Source organism: Wyeomyia smithii, chromosome 3 (genome assembly GCF_029784165.1).
Source record: "Wyeomyia smithii strain HCP4-BCI-WySm-NY-G18 chromosome 3, ASM2978416v1, whole genome shotgun sequence".
In the NCBI taxonomy this organism is placed as follows: Eukaryota; Metazoa; Arthropoda; class Insecta; order Diptera; family Culicidae; genus Wyeomyia; species Wyeomyia smithii.
The window spans coordinates 141,204,608-141,227,311 of NC_073696.1; the positions used below are offsets into that span (position 1 = coordinate 141,204,608).

The 22,704-nt window shown below is 37.2% G+C and overlaps 3 long non-coding RNA genes across 3 annotated transcripts; 2 read left to right on the forward strand and 1 right to left on the reverse strand.

Moving 5' to 3' along the window:
- Positions 1-871, forward strand: LOC129727476 (uncharacterized). The gene is made up of 2 exons (XR_008728536.1): positions 1-389; positions 452-871. It is a non-coding gene; the product is annotated as an uncharacterized LOC129727476 (long non-coding RNA).
- A 10,956-nt stretch (positions 872-11,827) lies between these two features.
- On the reverse strand, positions 11,828-13,131 carry LOC129727477 (uncharacterized). The gene is made up of 4 exons (XR_008728537.1): positions 13,000-13,131; positions 12,580-12,948; positions 12,202-12,397; positions 11,828-12,119 (listed from the first exon to the last, which is right to left on the reverse strand). It is a non-coding gene; the product is annotated as an uncharacterized LOC129727477 (long non-coding RNA).
- Positions 13,132-16,608: 3,477 nt separating this feature from the next.
- Positions 16,609-17,479, forward strand: LOC129727478 (uncharacterized). Its single transcript, XR_008728538.1, has 2 exons — positions 16,609-16,997; positions 17,060-17,479. It is a non-coding gene; the product is annotated as an uncharacterized LOC129727478 (long non-coding RNA).
- The last annotated feature ends 5,225 nt before the right edge of the window (positions 17,480-22,704 follow it).

A 22,704-nucleotide genomic window follows, 5' to 3' on the forward strand; every position in this document is an offset into this window, starting at 1 on the left:
AAGGCAAACATAGGTGTGGAGGTAGCATTAAAAGAGTTTTAAAGATGCATATAAAGCATTGTTGTGTTTATGAAGACAGTAATAAACCAAACAGAATTTAACATGATCTCACTCTCAAAAAACGAACAGTGTTGTTTGGTCCACGTTGTTTTTTGAGCTTGACGTTGTTAAAGTATTGCTGACGAACTTTTTTTCCGTACCTGCATATAATTTTTCTGGGTTTCGTTGCCAACTCTTTCCTGAGAGCTGGTTTTGATGTCAAAGCTCGACCAGCTTCGGAAAAAAATGAAAACAAAATCCTTGAAGGAGCGAGATTACCCTCGAGAATGCGTTTGATTCAACCGGCAGTGGAAAATGTGGCAGCAAGAATTTTGAAAGTCGTGTATACTGTAAGTATTTAATGGCATTATCTGAAAAATTCTCTTGAAATGTTATTTCTATTCTTCTTTAGTTTTGAAATTGAACATCTCGTTTCAAATTGTCGATTACACATTTCGGCGGTTGTCATTTTCGTGCAAATTATGGTGGTCAAGTGCGAATAAATGGGTCACTGCTAGGAGATGAGCTATCTGCTCCAATCAACCCAAGTTCGAAAAAGTGCAAGAAACTCACGTTCAAATCAATCATTCATCTGACACCAGAGAAGCTGTCGAATTAGGAGGAGTTGGCCTGCAAGTCCCCCAGCGGATCCCGATTGCACTAGAATACAGCCTGGATAGTCACGCATTCTACTGGGATAGTCGCTTGTAAGGTTCTGGTCAAGCCAGCGTTGTTTTTATTGTATTATTTTTAATTATTTATACCTACATATATTTTTAAATACAAGTGCTAATAAAAGTAGTGTTCTGTGTAAGACTATTTTTTACTTGAAGTAATGTGTGTAAATATTGTTTTTCCACTTGCACTTCCACTTCCAATAAGGGTAATATGACTATTTTTTTCTTACGTCCTACGAATGTTTTGGTCACTAGAAACTCGCTAACGATCGTTTTATTGCCGGAAGTCGTTGCGCTGTTCCAATGGCAAACGGATTTTTCTGCAAGCGCGAGGGTGGCTCTGGCATCGGCAAAGATAAATTTTGTGTGTACTACAGTGCGCCCAAAGTAAAAAATCCAAAGCGCTTTAATGTTCATATGCTGATAAAATTGTATAAAGTTTGCCAGCTCAAGCTTGCTACTATTTTAGTGTAAAAAAGTATTATTAAAGAGTGATTATAATGATTCACTTGATAGAGATGTCATCGGAGGCCAAAGCATAGTCGATACGTGGTGGAGAATTGGCGGAGGGGCCACAAATATTTGGTAGCAGAATGAATTTATCCTATCGGACAACGCTGTTGTTGATGTGCTGGTGCTAACCAAGGTGCTTGGAACACAAATAGCGGATAACGCTCATTAGTGGCTAGATCAGTCAGAACGCTGGAATCGCATCAAACTGTTCGTTTCGGAGGAGGATGTTCGCAAGGCATACCATCGAGCAATGGACTTGATTGAATCGTATCGCCGCACAGCTGATGCATAAATACAACGCGCATGGATCAACCTATGTCACCGGGTTCACAATCTGCTGTTCACTGTGAAGTTACCGCAAAACAAGAGGGATGTCAGGTATGGATTACTGGTACCGTTGAGAAAGGTAACCGCACCGTAAGATTTATCGAAAAGCCACGAGTAATCTACACTCAAAATAATTTTCACGTTATAATTACCGGAAAAATTATGTGAATATTTTCCACTGTCATTCTAACGTAGATTCTACGTGATTGCCATTTGAGTTCATCATGATCTGGTGAGATGATATATCCTATGAATCTTATACAGCAGACATATGCATTTCATGTGAATTTCACGTAAAGTTCAACTACCGGTAAAATAGAATGCATTCGATTATCTGCTAGCTACTATGTTTTATACAACGTAAAATTCCCAAATTTTGTTTCCCCAATTCTTAAATGACGGAAAATAGTTTTTAGAAATAATAAAAATATGTTGCTTGATAAATCGCATGGCCATGCAAAATCGCCGATTCGTAAATGGATCAAACGACATGAAAACTGACAAATATTACATTTGCCGGCGATAACTACTGTAGGCTACAACTGTTTATGTACAGGAAACTCCTCGACCTTTGAACCAAATCTGTGTGAAACCTCAAGGCTCGATGTAAAATTCGTACGGTTTTTGGAAAGCTATCTTATTGGCAAGCCGTCGACAAACTCTATTTTATTTTCAGAGACTGAGTTAGACAACAGCTTCGCCATTTCGATTTCTGTATATTTTCACACAGAGAGTTCACGCGATACGTCTTCTATGACATTCTGTTTGACGTTGCCAAGTTCACGTAGATACTACGTGATAAAACATAGTATGCATGTGATTTTCACGTAGATGTTATGTTTGTCACATAAATTATGCAAAATGACAGAAAATGAATAAGTACAGGAAGCTTCACGTAACAATTATGTGAAAAATATTTTGAGTGTAAGTGATCGGTTGACGTGTTTTATTGTTTTTTTTTTTGCAAGTTTCGAGCGTCAACACAAAAAGACAATGTTGCCAAAAACTTGGGGTGAATAATGTGTCGCAGTATTGCAAGCACTTAATTTTGGAAACTCAACATTCATGCAAGGTGAGAAAAATATTCAACATGCATACAATTTTCAACTTTTCAAATATGATAGTAAATTTAATACTCATCGAAAAAATCCGATTTCAACGCTAGTAATCTTTAAATACTTTCAGAACTTTCAAGAAAAAATTTAAAAATAGGGGGTATGGTCCGACGGGAAACCTCTATTCACTTGAAAGGGATGTTGGAATCATACGTAAATGTCACTTAATGTGCGCGACAACTTGAAACGAAAGTGAAAAATGATTGAATTCGATAAAAAAAAGTTCTACAAATAACAATGCAGAGTCATTTTCATATCCATTTGAATCAAGTTGTAACCGCACGCGTAGCGAAGCGTTGGAACAGTTACAAACTAAACTCTAAACGCTTAAGTTTAACTCGACACCCCTAAGGTAGGTCGACTTTTAGCCTAGACAACAACCAATCCACGCGAACCGGTTGATCCTTTGCCGTGAGCAAAGAATTCCTCTCAAGACCTCTCAAAGCGGTAATCTGATCCAGCCAATTAGAAGGCGACACATGTTGGCGCAGGACATCGCCGAAGAACTCGGCGGCCAATATAGATCGATCAGAGAGACACCAGATCATTCGCAGATCGACCTCCAAGTTAGACAGACGAAATTTAGTTGGCGTACAAAGTGATTACAAGTAAGGCTAACAAGAGAAGATTATAAGTACAAGGTGCAATTAGTGGAGAAAAGTTTAAGATAATTTAACGATTATAAATAAGTGGCAAGCGAAAAGTGCCACCATACCGGCGGGTGTAGTGTAATTCACCCAGAGCAATAAGATCAAAGCCTTCGAACGAGGGTTTTTATTCCGGACAGGTCGTAGCAGCATCCTCAACGTGGCGTGACAACGTCAGCGATACGATAAACTGCCAGTCCGACACACAGATTCATTCTGCTACCTTCTGTGGTTTTTGTAGACCACGTGCATCGGTTCCTGATTACCTTGGACGCCATCGCGCTAGCTCCCACTGCTATCGGCTCGAATACGCAGTGGTCCTGACGAAGGACAGGTTTGTCGAACGCGTTTTCAACACCTTTGGCGTTCACGTTGTGTAATCGGTTTAGTTTGATATCCGTGCAACCAGCATCGACAGTCGGCCATCCGGACGAATTCGGGCCCGGTAGTTGAACTATCGGCCATTGCAGCGCCAGCGTCAACGCACCTTAAACAACATGCGTCAGCGTCTCCTGTCGTCGATTCCGTCGAAACAAGCAAGAACTATTAGAATTAATTCACACTGGTTCTTGCAATCAATTCATGCTGGTTTTCCCCACAGTGAATACATTTTTCAGCATTAACACTGCAAGAATCTTCCGCATGAGTCTCCCCACACTTGCTACATCGTGCCTTATTGCAGCAGTAGGCGGCTGTGTGGCCTTACTGCTTGCAATTGGTGCAATTCATAACACGGGGTACATACAATCGCACAGACAGACGAACCCGGTCGATCGAGACGTGGCTAGGGAGTGCAGATCCGGCAAACGTAACGCGAAACGAGTCTAACGGAGTGTAAACTTTTTTACCGCCGACGAGAGACATGGACCGCAATTGCTTACAATCCGAAATCTTCGCCTGTGTTTCGGTATTTTTGAAGCAACCGGTTGCGCTTTTTAGGATACACTCGACAGACAGACTCGAATCGGTTATGACACCGTCGATCTCCACGTCTCGTGCGGGTATGTAAACGCGATACTCGCGTGTGAAGAGCTCAGAGCAAGCGATAGCATTGGCCTGTGCCAGATCACTGACCACGACACGGAGCTTGTTAGGTCGGACCTTGGAAATTTCGGTCACGGCCTTGTACCCCTTCGTCAGGTCTTTAGAAATTTGCAGTATGTTTAATCGCTTTGAATTCACTCCTGCCTTTGGACGAAAATAAACAGTATAGCTGCCCTGTTGAGATCCGTCCGGGTAAAGCCTGGGGCGAGGGGGGACTGGAGAATGAACAGGGGAGGGGGTAACAGAAGGGTCAGGGTCAAGGGGGTTCGGGGATGGTGGCACGGGAGGCGAGGAATCTATATCCATCGCGCTAAATGTAGCGCACTAGCGCCGACAAGAACACGTACCTATTTACTTCTTCCTTCCAGCAGTGGTTGTCCGATCGTTCGAAGCTGCACCCAAAGCAGCCAGCAGCACCAGAACAGCAGCACCAATACAGCCACCAGCAGTGAGCCGGGTGTGAGATCACTCAGCACAGCGACACGACTCGACTGTCAAATGATGGCCTTGAATTAGAAAGATCTATTCACTGTGCACAGATCAAAACTGCAGCTGGTATTTTGCACCAATACAGCCAAAGTTGCGAGCCGGGTACAGAACGTAGCGACACAACTCACAATCTAGTTGGCCTTTAGCGCGAATAATACACTCTTTTGTTTGGATATTCGTACACACGGACCGGATTGTAATAGAACGACCACTTTGCACGTCCGTTTCTGTCGAGTGTTCGACGCGGAATGGATATATATCATATTGTTTTTAATAGGTTGATAAGTCGGTTTGCAAGTAAATACAAAAATGCACGAAGTTAATTAAGAGACGGATTTTGCGCCAATTTGGTCAGATGTGGGCAAAATTCAGTGAGGGTATGTAGGTTTTATTAAAATAAAACAAATTTTGCACACTTTTTATAAAATGTCGTTAGACTAACATTTGAAAAGGGCTGAAATTGGCTGAAGAGAAAGACCAATGGCGCTCATTTTGAAATATTCAGAAGAATTTTTTTTTCACAAATGGTGACTTCTCAACACTGGAAGTTAGAGTCTATAACCTCTGCTTCGTACCATGTTTGCGCTTACATTTTTGACGTTAGTGTTTACTAAAAGAGCGACTGAAGCTGTGAAAGGCAGTGCGTCTTGAGCTGCCCGACAGATCAGACGTATTTTCGGTTGCTTGTGAACTGGTCTTTGACTGCCTATAGCTTCAAAGTTTGTGTTTTGTCAGTGTGTCTTTTAAAGATTACCTGGAAGTTGACTTACATCAGTCTTTCTCAAGACTACCTATTTCTTTCTTTCTCAATACTTGCAATTTGATATTATTTTTGAACTTTTTTCGTATCACCTGAAATGGCAGGACGAAAAAAGAAACCACGCATCGCTACGGGGAGGAAAAGAGAGGCATCTCTTTCTGAAACTAGCTTATGCAGTGAAAATTTATATGATATTCTGCCTGAGCAAGAAGCCGGCGAAATTGAAATGTTCGAAAGTAAAACTATTCAAAGTGAAATTTCTGTAAAAAAGGAGAAAGTTCCACCTATTGTGGTAACTATTGCTTCTGAATTTAATATTTTTAAAAGAGAACTTTCTACGTTCCTCTCCGACGTCAAAGTTACTTATCAAATTGGCCGAAGAGGCGAATGCCGTTTACTGGCCCAAACATTGAAAGATTGGAATCGTCTTATTCAGTATTTAACTGAAAAGATGTATAAATTTTTCACATATGATACGAAGAGCGCCAAGCCGTTCAAGGTCGTATTGAAAGGTCTCACCAACGATCAAACCGTTGATGAGATCAAAATTACTTTGACAGAATTACTTGGTATAGCCCCTACCCAAGTAATTCTGATGAAACAAAAATCACGAGGCGAAAACAGGCAGCGAACTGGAATTTCCCTTGTAAATTATTTAATTCATTTTAACCGCAGTGAGGTTAATAACTTAAAATTTTTTGAAAAAGCACATGCTTTATATAACGTGCGTGTAAAATGGGAATTATATCGAAAGTTTGGCGGAGGTGAAAAGCATATCACTCAATGCCGTGTTTGCCAACGGTATGGCCATGGTTCAAAGTTTTGTAACATGAACCAAAAATGCCTCATTTGTGGAGACTCTTCCCTCAAAAAGGACACATGTCCTGTGAAAGAGAGTAAAAATTTTCGCTGTGCGAATTGTAACGGCAACCATATGTCGAATTTTTATCAATGCCCAGCCCGATTAACAATTGTTAAGGCAAGGCAAGGTAAACAAAACTCAAAACAAACTTCAAAACAAAATTCTCCAAGCGTACCAGTGACGCATAGTTTACTTACTCCTTTGCATACCCGTTTAACTTATGCACAGGTTACAGGTAGTTTTTCTAATGTCAACTGCCTGGGGCCTATTACGACAGGTAAACTTTCTTTTTTGCAACAGGCAATGTTCGATCTTATGAACGCCATGTTGCAGGCAAAATCAATGTTTGAAGCCATTCAAATAGGCACAAATTTTACAATTAAAATTGTTTCTAATTTAAAATTTAGCAATGATTTTAAATAAAACAATTAAATTATTAAATTGGAATGCTCGCTCATTGAAGGCCAATGAGAATGAGCTTTTTAATTTTTTAACAGTAAATAATGTGCATATTGCAATTATTACTGAAACATTTTTAAAACCTAACATAAAATTAAATTATGATCCCAATTACGTGGTTCATAGATATGATAGGATTCAGGGTTCCGGCGATGGAGTTGCAATTGTTATTCATCGCCGAATCAAACATCGTGCTCTTTCCCATCTTGAGACGAAAGTTATTGAAACTTTGGGAATCGAAGTTCAAACTGAACTTGGGATTTCATTTATTGCCGCAGCATATTTACCATTTCAATGCACACGCGAGCACAAAAATTATTTTAAAGGTGATTAACAAAAACTCACCAGAAATCGCTCGAAATTTTTTATAATCGGCGATTCTAACGCTAAACACATGGAATAATTCTCAAAGTAATTCCAATGGCAAATTTTTATTCAATGATTGTTCTTCAGGATACTATTCTATTTTGTCTCCGAATAGTCCTACATGCTTTTCTTCTGTAAGAAACCCTTCAACAATTGATTTGGTGCTTACAGATCAAAGTCATGTATGCAGTGATTTGATCACACATGCTGACTTTGATTCTGACCATCTTCCAATAACTTTTTCTTTATCACATGAATCAGTTTTAAACCCTATGAGCTCTGTTTTTAATTATAACAAGGCTAATTGGGAAAGATACAAAACTCATATTGAGAGAAATTTCAATAACGAGCTTGATTTGCAAAACGAAGTGAATATTGATTCCGCTTTGGAAGCATTAAAATGTGCAATTGTTGATGCCAGGAATTATTCTGTTCCAAAGGCTCAAATGAAATTTGATTCACCAATAATTGACGAAAATCTTCAACTTCTAATTCGTTTGAAAAATGTCCGCAGACGTCAATATCAACGTTCTCGTGACCCTGTTTTTAAAACTATTTATAAAGATTTACAGAAAGAGATTAAACATAGATTTACTCTTCTGAGAAATCAAAATTTTGAGACTAAAGTTGAAAAATTGAAACCATATTCAAAACCTTTTTGGAAGCTGTCGAAGATTCTTAATAAACCTTCAAAGCCTATTCCAGTTTTGAAAGATGGTGAACGTTTTCTTGTATCCAATGAACAAAAGGCTTAAAGACTTGCTCAGCAGTTTGAGAGTGTTCATAACTCAAATTTGAATTTTGTGAGTCCAATTGAAAATGAAGTCACACGTCAATTTGATTTAATTTCTTCCCAGAATTTTTTACCTGCAGAAATAATTGAAACTAACTTGAATGAGATTAAATCAATTATTAAAAATTTCAAAAATATGAAAGCACCTGGTGACGATGGAATCTTTAATATACTGATCAAACATCTCCCTGAGAGCGCAATGGAAATTTCAGTAAAAATTTTCAATTGCTGCTTCAAAATTGCATATTTTCCCAAGTTATGGAAAAATGCAAAAATTACTCCAATTTTAAAACCGGATAAGAACCCAGCTGAAGTTTCAAGTTATCGACCAATCAGTTTGCTTTCTTCAATAAGTAAACTGTTTGAGAGAATTATTCTTAACAGAATGATGTCACACATCAACGAAAATTCAATTTTTGCAAATGAACAGTTTGGATTTCGCCATGGGCATTCCACAACTCATCAATTGCTCAGAGTTACTAATATGATACGAGCTAACAAATCTGAAGGTTATTCCACTGGAGCTGCTCTTTTAGACATAGAAAAAGCATTCGACAGTGTTTGGCATAAAAGTTTGATTGCGAAATTGCAAACTTTTAATTTTCCAATTTTCCTAATCAAAATTTTAAAAAATTATCTTACTGATCTGAAGGTTATTCCACTGGAGCTGCTCTTTTAGACATATAAAAAGCATTCGACAGTGTTTGGCATAAAAGTTTGATTGCGAAATTGCAAACTTTTAATTTTCCAATTTTCCTAATCAAAATTTTAAAAAATTATCTTACTGATCGAACTCTGCAGGTTGTCTATCAGAATTCAAAATCTGATAGATTTCCTGTCAGAGCAGGTGTACCTCAAGGTTCAGTCTTGGGTTCAGTCCTGTACAACATATTTACTTCAGATCTTCCTGATTTGCCTCCAGGATGCACAAAGTCATTGTTCTGCGATGACACAAGCATTTCCGTAAAAGGAAAAAGTCTTCATGTCATATGCAGTCGATTGCAGAAAAGTTTAGATACTTTTTCTTCCTACTTGCAAAAGTGGAAAATCTCTCCCAATGCTACTAAAACTCAAATGATAATTTTTCCGCATAAGCCTAGGGCTTCTTTCCTCAAGCCAAACAATAATCACGTTGTCAAGATGAATGGGGTTATTTTAAGTTGGTCCGACAAGGTTAAGTACTTGGGACTAATTTATGATAAAAACTTATTTTCAAAGAGCACATTGAGAGTATACAAGCCAAGTGCATCAAATATACGAGATGTTTATATCCTCTCATTAACAGGAATTCTAAACTTTGTTAAAGAACAAACTTTTGATTTACAAACAAATTTTTAGACCAGCAATGCTTTATGCTGTACCGATCTGGTCAAGTTGCTGTTCAACAAGGGAGAAAACGCTCCAAAGGATTCAAAATAAAATTCTGAAAATGATTTTGAAGCGTCCTCCATGGTTTGGTACACTCGAATTACATAGACTTACTGGTGTTGAACCATTAGAAGCTATGTCAAATAAAATTATTAACAATTTTCGACAAAAATCGTTGCAATCCTCAATTGCTACGATAAGCTCTCTCTATAGCCAATAAGTAAGAAGCTGTGAAAGGCTCGTTAAAAGAATTACATGACCAGAAGCAGTGGATAAGCATCGATTAAGAGGTCATAAATGCATAATACAGCATTTTAGGGGTGAGAGCGATAGCTTTTGTGGCCGATCATGTATGAAGTATGGTTAACACACGGTGGCAGGGGAAGGTGGGGTTCAAAAATTTAACAGTAATAAGTTACATCATTTAGGTATGTCCCCTAGTACTTGCTTGTCCCTAATATACACAAGTAGTCCCACATACATATGTTCTGATAAACGTGAATCAGAACTGCGAAACATACCGCAACTATAAGAGCATAGTGTATCCTGTGATCCAATAGTGGAGGAAGTAATTTATAAATAATATTATCATCTATTAACGAACTTCACCTGTGCAACAGTTTCCATAATAAACTGTTATCTGGGAAAATAATTATATGAGTAATAATCGCACTAAAACCACACACATATCTTAAAACAATCGTGGACAAAATAAGGAAATGGGTAGTGAGTGGTGCCTTCCGGGTATGTTTCTGAAAAATACAGTATTCTTCAGTAATTTGGATATTTTCAGTATATATTGTTGTAGTAACATATGTACTTATGTTTAATCTATTATTTCTTCAACATGTAGCATAAGCAATTCGGTTCTAATTAGTTTAAACGATGAATTTAAAAGCGCCGCAACTATTGGTGCTACCACAACTATTGGATCATCTACCCTACTAAAACTATGCCAAAACCGGTTTCGTAGAATCACCATTTTGAGCTCAGTTTTTGTCCGATTTAAGATCTGTTTTTTTTTTTCAAAAGATGAGTAAAAGGATGCTAATATGTGGACAAACTCTTAGAATTTTGATATTTGGCTTCAAAACAAAATGGTGTCGAAAAAACCACAAAAATTACCGGTTTCTCAATGTTCAATGTTCAAACTCAGGGAAATTTATTTTCGCATCAAACTTCATCAAAAAATCATACATAGGAGCCAAGGCAAAAAAATTGTTGCACTGTGTAATCAAAGCAAACCGATTTTGCCACATTTTTTTTTTTATTTTGACACATACGTGTGAATGTGTTGGTGTCTTCAAAACTGCACCCTGTTTCTTTCGCGGACTGTCCGGGACAGAAAAAGGGTAGTTCGGAAAATGAAAAAAAAAAAACAGTGATAGGACCACGGGGATGGTATCGCTGTCAGCTACCATACATATGACGCGTTACCAACATCACTGGCACTGGCACCCGAAAAATGGTCAGTTTACCCTTATCTTATGTCGATTCGGGCAAACCGGTTAAATGTTGACTGCAATTATTGATAGCATATCAGACAGTTTTGAGCAATTTCTCAAGGTTTTTACATGGTATGTGATATTCTAAGTGATATTTAGTTTATCAATTGTGCCCCAAAACAAAGTGAAGCAAACTGTGACAGCAGAGAAAGTAGTTTTGGGATAAACGGTACAGAAATAGATGTTCGTAACGCTTGAAGGCTACCATATCATTCCCTTGGATAGGACAAAGTGTAGTCCGCGGGGTAGCTACACCGCAAAAACGAAAACGGCATACGTAGAGTGCCTGTAAATATATAGAGTGGCGACACTGTCAAAATTGGAATAAAAATTATCTGTCAGTGTCATTCCAATTGAGCAAACAACCTAATTAACACGTGCGGGGAAAAGAGAAAGGATGTTCAGTGTTACAAGCGTTACTTTGGATGACACGGCGCCACTCTAGTTATATATACACTCAAAAAAAATAAGCGTTATTGCTATGAGGGAACTACTATAGAATGGTGCAATAGATAAAATCTTTTAGAATTTACTCTTCGTCAAACATAGGAAGCATCATTTGCACCATATACAGTCGATACGATACGAACAAATAACATGCAAGTCTATCACACATAACTCTAATGTTTCATTGGTTTTAACTCTTTTAATATGTCATCATATCATGTATAGTGAAAAGATTTACATTATAAGTCATATTAAACTTGAAGGCGAACAAAAAAGGTTATACGAAGTATGGTATATATAATTGAATCCAACATTATTAAAAAATAAAATTAAATATAAAAAGCATATGTTAGAAATGATAATATAATATAATTTAATTTATTTTTATTTGAATTATTATTTGGAAATCTACTGCTATTCAATACATTATTTTATATTGCATCTGTTTTGTTTGAACTATGCTTAGCATCCATATGTTAATATAGTCCATTGAATCGTTTCACCCTTATAGTATTTTAAAATATCTACCAGATGTTTCTCCCGAACAACTTTGTGTTATGTTACACCCTGCTACAGTCGCAACATTTGAGGTTTGGCAATCCGCGTTGTCAGTGTAACTAATAACTACACTTTGATCGTGGATATCGCTACTATCCGCTTCGTTCACCAAGTCTGTTTGGCTGTGTACATCTACAATACAATCATCACCTGAAATTCGAGAAAAATCATCAGCTTTCCTCTACAGACCGAGCATCGTTTTCTCTAAGTAATAACCAAAAATGACAATTACCTTCATTAGTATTTCTATCGCCACTTTGCGTTTCCTTAAATGCTCCCTGCGCTTGTAAACTCGACTGGTCAAAACCGTTACTGAGGTTTGCGAAGTTATCACTCACAGCTTTGTTGTCTCCTATATACGCGACACTTTCGGGTGAATATTCTTTTTCGATTGCATCAATTTCTTCGAAGTCGAGAATCTCGATACCCTAGAATAAAAATACAATCAGTTTACGTCTTGTTTTCATCTTAATATTATGTCAGAATATGTAGAACATGTATTTAAAGTAAAGCCATCAAGCGGTATGTACTTGCTCATGGTTGAACTTCATGATGACTTTTTCAATAATTGAATTATATTCTATATCAAAATCAAAATACAAAATCATACCTTTACACCTCGCCAGCTTACAAGTATTCTATTAATTTCTTCTTGATCCCAGTTAATTTGAGAACGATCCAAAATGACATTCAACTCATCCGGCGAGATGCTTTGCAAATCCTGAATGCCAAGGTGAAAGTCTGCAAAACAGAAAAAAGATAAGCTACCGTCTTCGATCTGTAAAGAAATCCTTATCTTTCCACAAGTTGAAAAATTCTAACGGTAAATCTAGGTCCTTCAATATTACTGGAACAATATCATGGGACTTCCATTTATATAATTCACTGAAATATGTTTCGTAAATTTCAGGAGCAATACCACCATTAGAAAATTTATCGATGATTTTAACTGCCGATAATGATATCAAAGTTTTAATATCTGAAAGAAACTTTCTAATTATTTATTTACAATGCAAAACCCATTACTTACCGAGGAATATTTCACAAAATTTCTCCGGTATATCTAGTTCTGAAAACAAGATTGATAAATCAGAAAGTGTTCGGACTGTTTCATCGGCCATCTTGAGAAAAAAGAGAAGGTTTGACAAACTTCAATTCTGCTTCATCGCCCCATAAAAAAAATATGGGAACATAATATACAGAATGAGAAACGAAATGAATCTTAACAATGGGTAATATACTATCCATAGGTGTTACACATACGTTTAAAGTTCTTGCGTCAATTGCAAAAATTCATGATGATTGATGTCATGAATTTTTCTGCATAAATTATATATTTACATTTAGATGCAGATTAAGCCAACGAGTTGATTTAAAACTAATATTATTGATGAATAATTATTATGATTGATTTATTTTTGCGAATTTGGATTGCACTAATACTTTTCATTAAAATATTTATGAGTATTGTGCTATAGAGATAATCATTAAATCCTATAACATTCTACTTATGAAAACAGTAATTGCCACATTTTCGAGTTAATACTATTGGCAGCATAAAATTAAAAACCCACTGTACATTCAAAATAATAGGATAAGAAGTATATAAAAAAAGTTTATATTATTTTGAGTGTAGGCACTCTAGGCATATGGACTTGCCATCTGCACTGAAAGAAATGGACACGACATTATAAAGTGTTTTGCACCAGAGTCTATGTTTAAGAGTCCCGCAAAGATGAAACCAAAGGAACCAAATCAGTGTCAAACGAGGGTACCAATCGAGCAATGTAAATAAACAAGGTGATAATGTTAGGAGTGGATGAAAAGTGTTGTAATTGAGCGTAATAAAGAATATGTGTTTTTCCGAAGTTTTACTTACACATTTTAATCCAACATTAAACCTGTACACTGGTTCACTTAAATTTAACAAAACATCACCGGTGTAATCTTTCAAAACTGTGTACCTTGTGAAGAATTTCAAAAAATGATATTCGCTTATGCATGGTGAAAAGCAGAACTGTATAGTTCTTGGCAACAAACGGCACAAAAACTGTGTTGCCGAAACGATAGATTTTCTCTTCGTGCGACTCTATATACCATAGACTCTGTTTTGCACTTGAATTCGCCCTACACTGAAAGAAATTGACACGACATTATAAAGTGTATTGCACTTGATTTCGCCCTACTGATCAAAACATAGAATTCATATGCGAAACACTTTAGAATTGTTTATCGTGCAACACCTCATTTTCAAAAGGAAAACACTTTCAATTCGCGTTTTATGACACATAGGCATAAAGTGTTTGGATTTTTAATCTCAAATGAAAGTTTACCGAAGTTCTAATGATTTTTATTCGATTTTCAAATGAAAACAGTTCTACAATGTAACCTTTCTTTTATTTATAAAACTTAATGTTTAAATTATAACGTTTCATCACCAAAAATAAAATTTTCTTTCTCTGTTGAAGAAGCCTGTAAAGCAAATAAAGAATTCAATTAATTTAATTTGATTAATTGAAGTTATAGTAAACAAATACTTACTTCTAGCGCAAAGATGCTTTCATTAGAATGTCTGTTATCGAAGAACGAAATAAAAGTATGATTGGAATTCAATTCTTTTACGGAACACAAACCACTAACCTTGCAAAAATTTACAGATGTATAGTCCGGAACAGAGTTGCCAATAAAATTTTTGGTTAAACTGGAAGAATGCTGAAGAAAAAACTGGAAAAAACTTGATTCTAAATAAATTGAAAAATAAAAACAAAAAAAAATAATTATGAAAGAGCTTTTCTGTGATTAAATCCAGAGTCTGTCTTGTTTTGTTTCGAGCTTACATTTTATAAAAATTATGAACTGAAAAATTTGCGTTAACAGCAGCAAAATTAAAATTACGCAATCAATCTATCTCAAAATAAAGAAAAAAAACTTTTTTCAATTACTTTCACTTTTAACAAAAGAACTGTTGCAACAATTTCAATTATTTCTGAGTTCGCTCTCGCTTGGTATCTAATTCTTCCAACAATTTTCAAGCTGCTACGCAACAAAGAATAAATTGAAGATTTTTTTTCTTGATCTGATAAAACCTATTAGTTTGCTTTTATCTCAACCCCGCCATGCAGTTCTTAATTTGGCCGTGTTTCATGCGAGAAGAAAATACTGAAAATGCCGTTAAGAATATAAAAAATTAACGTTTTTAAATTTTTTTTTCTAAAACCAACTGGAGCTTAAGTGAATAAAAAATCTGAATGAAACTGGCAAACATATGAAAAAAACTGGAAGATTTTGGAATTCAACTGTTTGACTGGATCACTTAAAAAAAAACTGGAAGAATCCAGTTTGAACTGGAACATTGGCAATTCTGGTCCGGAAAATGGACGAACTTAGAGGCCGTATTAACCAGGTATTAGACGAAGCAAATATTTGCTTTTTTTAATACAGATTTTATTTTGAGCAAATAAAAATCGTACCAAAAATAGCAAATATTTGTGTCGTCTAAAGCAGGTATAAGACGAAGCAAATATTTGCTATTTTTAGTACGATGTTTATTTGCACAAAATTAAATCTGTATTAAAAAATAGCAAATATTTGCATCGTCTAATACCTGCTTAATACCTGCTTTACACTCGCTGAATCTTCAACTGTCGTCATTTTTCTACTTCTCAGTACAAACGGTTCTTTTTTTAAGGGGGGATTTGTTAGTAGCTTAAGTATTTATGATAAATATTAGTAAATAATGAGTATGTGTGTCCAATCACAAATGGTGACTTCTCAACACTGTTAGAAATTTGTAATTTTAATTGTTAGGATTTGTTTGCTTTCGCAATTAGGACTTACCATTCGTAGAGATTTAAACCTACTTGTCAGAAAAGGGGAAGTAAACTTACAACTAACTTATTGGCTATAAAGAGAGCTTATCGTAGCAATTGAGGATTGCAACGATTTTTGTCGAAAATTGTTAATAATTTTATTTGACATAGCTTCTAATGGTTCAAAACCAGTAAGTCTATGTAATTCGAGTGTACCAAACCAAGGAGGACGCTTCAAAATCATTTTCAGAATTTTATTCTGAATCCTTTGGAGCGTTTTCTTCCTTGTTGAACAGCAATTTGACCAGATCGGTACAGCATAAAGCATTGCTGGTCTAAAAATTTGTTTGTAAATCAAAAGTTTGTTCTTTAAACAAAGTTTAGAATTCCTGTTATTGAGAGGATATAAACATCTCGTATATTTGATGCACTTGGCTTGTATACTCTCAATGTGCTCTTTGAAAATAAGTTTTTTATCATAAATTAGTCCCAGTACAAACGGCTCGTCATTTGACATATAAGAACAAAACAAATCAACTGAAAGCGTTTCGCACATGTTTATCACTGTGATGAAACAGTGGGGCAGATTCAAGTGCAATAGAGGTTTCCCGTCCAAAAATTATATTCGCCTTAACGATGTCTTTCAATTTTTAAAACCGATCCTCATTTAAATTTTTTTTTCTGTGGGGTTCATAACTATTGAAAAAAATAAAAAACCGAAAAATGCATATTTTACCCCATTCTGCCGAAAAGATTTTTTTTGCGTTTTACCCTTTTTTCTCTTAGATCTTCACCATTTTCGAAATTGACAGTGGTGGATTTAACTCAATAAGGCAAACATAGGTGTGGAGGTAGCATTAAAAGAGTTTTAAAGATGCATATAAAGCATTGTTGTGTTTATGAAGACAGTAATAAACCAAACAGAATTTAACATGATCTCACTCTCAAAAAACGAACAGTGTTGTTTGGTCCACGTTGTTTTTTGAGCTTGACGTTGTTAAAGTATTGCTGACGAACTTTTTTTCCGTACCTGCATATAATTTTTCTGGGTTTCGTTGCCAACTCTTTCCTGAGAGCTGGTTTTGATGTCAAAGCTCGACCAGCTTCGGAAAAAAATGAAAACAAAATCCTTGAAGGAGCGAGATTACCCTCGAGAATGCGTTTGATTCAACCGGCAGTGGAAAATGTGGCAGCAAGAATTTTGAAAGTCGTGTATACTGTAAGTATTTAATGGCATTATCTGAAAAATTCTCTTGAAATGTTATTTCTATTCTTCTTTAGTTTTGAAATTGAACATCTCGTTTCAAATTGTCGATTACACATTTCGGCGGTTGTCATTTTCGTGCAAATTATGGTGGTCAAGTGCGAATAAATGGGTCACTGCTAGGAGATGAGCTATCTGCTCCAATCAACCCAAGTTCGAAAAAGTGCAAGAAACTCACGTTCAAATCAATCATTCATCTGACACCAGAGAAGCTGTCGAATTAGGAGGAGTTGGCCTGCAAGTCCCCCAGCGGATCCCGATTGCACTAGAATACAGCCTGGATAGTCACGCATTCTACTGGGATAGTCGCTTGTAAGGTTCTGGTCAAGCCAGCGTTGTTTTTATTGTATTATTTTTAATTATTTATACCTACATATATTTTTAAATACAAGTGCTAATAAAAGTAGTGTTCTGTGTAAGACTATTTTTTACTTGAAGTAATGTGTGTAAATATTGTTTTTCCACTTGCACTTCCACTTCCAATAAGGGTAATATGACTATTTTTTTCTTACGTCCTACGAATGTTTTGGTCACTAGAAACTCGCTAACGATCGTTTTATTGCCGGAAGTCGTTGCGCTGTTCCAATGGCAAACGGATTTTTCTGCAAGCGCGAGGGTGGCTCTGGCATCGGCAAAGATAAATTTTGTGTGTACTACAGTGCGCCCAAAGTAAAAAATCCAAAGCGCTTTAATGTTCATATGCTGATAAAATTGTATAAAGTTTGCCAGCTCAAGCTTGCTACTATTTTAGTGTAAAAAAGTATTATTAAAGAGTGATTATAATGATTCACTTGATAGAGATGTCATCGGAGGCCAAAGCATAGTCGATACGTGGTGGAGAATTGGCGGAGGGGCCACAAATATTTGGTAGCAGAATGAATTTATCCTATCGGACAACGCTGTTGTTGATGTGCTGGTGCTAACCAAGGTGCTTGGAACACAAATAGCGGATAACGCTCATTAGTGGCTAGATCAGTCAGAACGCTGGAATCGCATCAAACTGTTCGTTTCGGAGGAGGATGTTCGCAAGGCATACCATCGAGCAATGGACTTGATTGAATCGTATCGCCGCACAGCTGATGCATAAATACAACGCGCATGGATCAACCTATGTCACCGGGTTCACAATCTGCTGTTCACTGTGAAGTTACCGCAAAACAAGAGGGATGTCAGGTATGGATTACTGGTACCGTTGAGAAAGGTAACCGCACCGTAAGATTTATCGAAAAGCCACGAGTAATCTACACTCAAAATAATTTTCACGTTATAATTACCGGAAAAATTATGTGAATATTTTCCACTGTCATTCTAACGTAGATTCTACGTGATTGCCATTTGAGTTCATCATGATCTGGTGAGATGATATATCCTATGAATCTTATACAGCAGACATATGCATTTCATGTGAATTTCACGTAAAGTTCAACTACCGGTAAAATAGAATGCATTCGATTATCTGCTAGCTACTATGTTTTATACAACGTAAAATTCCCAAATTTTGTTTCCCCAATTCTTAAATGACGGAAAATAGTTTTTAGAAATAATAAAAATATGTTGCTTGATAAATCGCATGGCCATGCAAAATCGCCGATTCGTAAATGGATCAAACGACATGAAAACTGACAAATATTACATTTGCCGGCGATAACTACTGTAGGCTACAACTGTTTATGTACAGGAAACTCCTCGACCTTTGAACCAAATCTGTGTGAAACCTCAAGGCTCGATGTAAAATTCGTACGGTTTTTGGAAAGCTATCTTATTGGCAAGCCGTCGACAAACTCTATTTTATTTTCAGAGACTGAGTTAGACAACAGCTTCGCCATTTCGATTTCTGTATATTTTCACACAGAGAGTTCACGCGATACTTCTTCTATGACATTCTGTTTGACGTTGCCAAGTTCACGTAGATACTACGTGATAAAACATAGTATGCATGTGATTTTCACGTAGATGTTATGTTTGTCACATAAATTATGCAAAATGACAGAAAATGAATAAGTACAGGAAGCTTCACGTAACAATTATGTGAAAAATATTTTGAGTGTAAGTGATCGGTTGACGTGTTTTATTGTTTTTTTTTTGCAAGTTTCGAGCGTCAACACAAAAAGACAATGTTGCCAAAAACTTGGGGTGAATAATGTGTCGCAGTGTTGCAAGCACTTAATTTTGGAAACTCAACATTCATGCAAGCTGAGAAAAATATTCAACATGCATACAATTTTCAACTTTTCAAATATGATAGTAAATTTAATACTCATCGAAAAAATCCGATTTCAACGCTAGTAATCTTTAAATACGAAGAACTTTCAAGAAAAAATTTAAAAATAGGGGGTATGGTCCGACGGGAAACCTCTATTCACTTGAAAGGGATGTTGGAATCATACGTAAATGATGTGCGGTTCATAGATGTCACTTAATGTGCGCGACAACTTGAAACGAAAGTGAAAAATGATTGAATTCGATAAAAAAAAGTTCTACAAATAACAATGCAGAGTCATTTTCATATCCATTTGAATCAAGTTGTAACCGCACGCGTAGCGAAGCGTTGGAAGAGTTACAAACTAAACTCTAAACGCTTAAGTTTAACTCGACACCCCTAAGGTAGGTCGACTTTTAGCCTAGACAACAACCAATCCACGCGAACCGGTTGATCCTTTGCCGTGAGCGAAGAATTCCTCTCAAGACCTCTCAAAGCGGTAATCTGATCCAGCCAATTAGAAGGCGACACATGTTGGCGCAGGATATCGCCGAAGAACTCGGCGGCCAATATAGATCGATCAGAGAGACACCAGATCATTCGCAGATCGACCTCCAAGTTAGACAGACGAAATTTAGTTGGCGTACAAAGTGATTACAAGTAAGGCTAACAAGAGAAGATTATAAGTACAAGGTGCAATTAGTGGAGAAAAGTTTAAGATAATTTAACGATTATAAATAAGTGGCAAGCGAAAAGTGCCACCATACCGGCGGGTGTAGTGTAATTCACCCAGAGCAATAAGATCAAAGCCTTCGAACGAGGGTTTTTTATTCCGGACAGGTCGTAGCAGCATCCTCAACGTGGCGTGACAACGTCAGCGATACGATAAACTGCCAGTCCGACACACAGATTCATTCTGCTACCTTCTGTGGTTTTTGTAGACCACGTGCATCGGTTCCTGATTACCTTCGGCGCCATCGCGCTAGCTCCCACTGCTATCGGCTCGAATACGCAGTGGTCCTGACGAAGGACAGGTTTGTCGAACGCGTTTTCAACACCTTTGGCGTTCACGTTGTGTAATCGGTTTAGTTTGATATCCGTGCAACCAGCATCGACAGTCGGCCATCCGGACGAATTCGGGCCCGGTAGTGGAACTATCGGCCATTGCAGCGCCAGCGTCAACGCACCTTAAACAACATGCGCCAGCGTCTCCTGTCGTCGATTCCGTCGAAACAAGCAAGAACTATTAGAATTAATTCACACCCTATGTATCCTAAACTCTACTAACCTAACTAAACATCAAACAACCGAATAAGAAGATGATCAATACAAGTCGATGTTTCGTTTTTAAATTACACGTGTCGTGTTAGATAATTAGTTAGTAGAATTTGAGTCCTCTTTTGGTAACGTCAGATTTATCGTTCGAGTCTTTTTGAGATTGGTCCCGTGAGTCCCTGAGTGAGTCAGCCGGGCAGGCCTCATAACACGCGATTCCGCATCACGCTGTAAGGCGTGTTGGCGCTTAAGCGGATTTGTAACCTTTTACTTAGGGTATTGGTCGAGGTTGTTTAGGTCAGAAGGGCGGTCTCGCATTTTCCGTTGAGTTCCGTTTTGGTTTAGTATTTGGGACTGTTTCCCCTTCTGTTGCCGATTCACGGTGTACAGGATACTTCCGGCCCAAACATCATAGAAGGCAACGCGGTTTCAGTATCGTTTTGTAAGTTTCGCGTTCTTCTCGGGCTTGCAGCCGGGATTGATCTGTTACATATTGGCGCTCAACTCAAAAACTCGCTATCGATCTTTTGTATTGAGTTTGTTTGGAAGATCGGATAAAAGAGAGTGAAAAAAAAAACACGTACTATCGTTAATATTCTTAACATCATAGAAAGTTAAATATAAAATTTAGGTTACCTTAACTACCCAATTCTCATCAATCATTTGAAAATATCGGTAATTATAAAAGTAAAAATTATAATTGTAATTTATACATACATAAAAATAACATTAATCAAGTCGACATAATGGACATGTGCAATTACCACGCCGATGACTTAGAAGAAGATGAAGTAGATTATGAGCTCCAAATCCACGGTATTTTCACCGATCATAATTTAAAAATCAAGCGCCGTCAGCTAAGACATCAAATTCGAAGGATTAGAGAAGAACTACAGCATAAAGTAACATATAGAGCACAGTCAAGACTGATCAGGTTAAAGAATAGAGTACTCAGGTGCCCATCGTCCGACACAGTTTTCTTAAATCTAATCGATGAAACATGGAACACATTGTTCGTTTCGGGACACAACAAGAATAAAAGACAGGCGGAAGAAAACCAAGGTTTTCATACTCCAGACCAAACTCGGTCACAGCCGTCGTCTACGTTGAATCCCAAAGCTCCAACATATTGTCCAAATTCCACTAACCAATCTGTTCTGTCGGCTGTCGTACGATCGGCAAACAACTCTTCTAATGTCCCGGTTTCAACCACATCCCCTGGACCAAATTCTAGGTTAGTCGAGATTTTAAACTTAACAATTGGTCCGCCTCCGAACGAACATCGGGCAAATCAGACCTGTGCCGATTTAGTTTCTTCAAGATTCCCACCTATGATTTCTCCTAGATCAGGTGGCGATCAGTTTCCACTAGATATTCCGTCAAACGTGAACTCCGGTGGCAATATGTACCTATTTCAAGCCACCCCGGTGGTCCCTGCCCAGGTTAATCAAGCAAGGCTAAGACTACACCGACCGGAAGAAGGGAAAATCCAACTATTTACCGAGCTATGTCGACCGAATAACGAGTAAGTCAACCAGAATCAAAAACTAAACACCTCCTCGAATGTACGTGGAACTTCGAGTTGTAGGGCAAATTCGCATACACCAACATTTTTTTACTACTGACAGCTACAAAAGCAAACAGCACTAGAAAAAGGAACGGAAATACTATGTCACACAGGCAAAGCTTCTCAGTCTTTTCTCCATTCTGATAGGAAATACCTACGAAATACCGTTCAAGTTCATCCATTCGTAAAACAAATTACTTATAAGCACTTAGATTAATTAACCAAGAATAATTCGCCGTATAGATTTGGTTCATAATTATGTTTTTTTTTCACGTCGTCGCGATCGCGGTCGATTGTTTACCGAAGCGAAAACTTAGTGTCGATGACGTGACAGCTTCGTTAAGTTAACCCATTAGAAAAACGATGTTTGACAGACAACATTCGTTATTTCGTTTAACCCCTTAGGAAAGCGATGCCCCATATCTGATGCGAGCACGCCACCCCGACTAAGAAAGTCGCTTAGTTAAAAACGTGATATTTAAGAATATCCGCGTAAACTGTTTCGCGTAGAATAAAACGGATTAAGAAATAATAGTAGCAATATAAGATATGCAAAAAAAGGTAAAAAACAACACCACTAGAGGAGTGAAATTGTTTAATCTCGTGAGTTAGTGGTATTA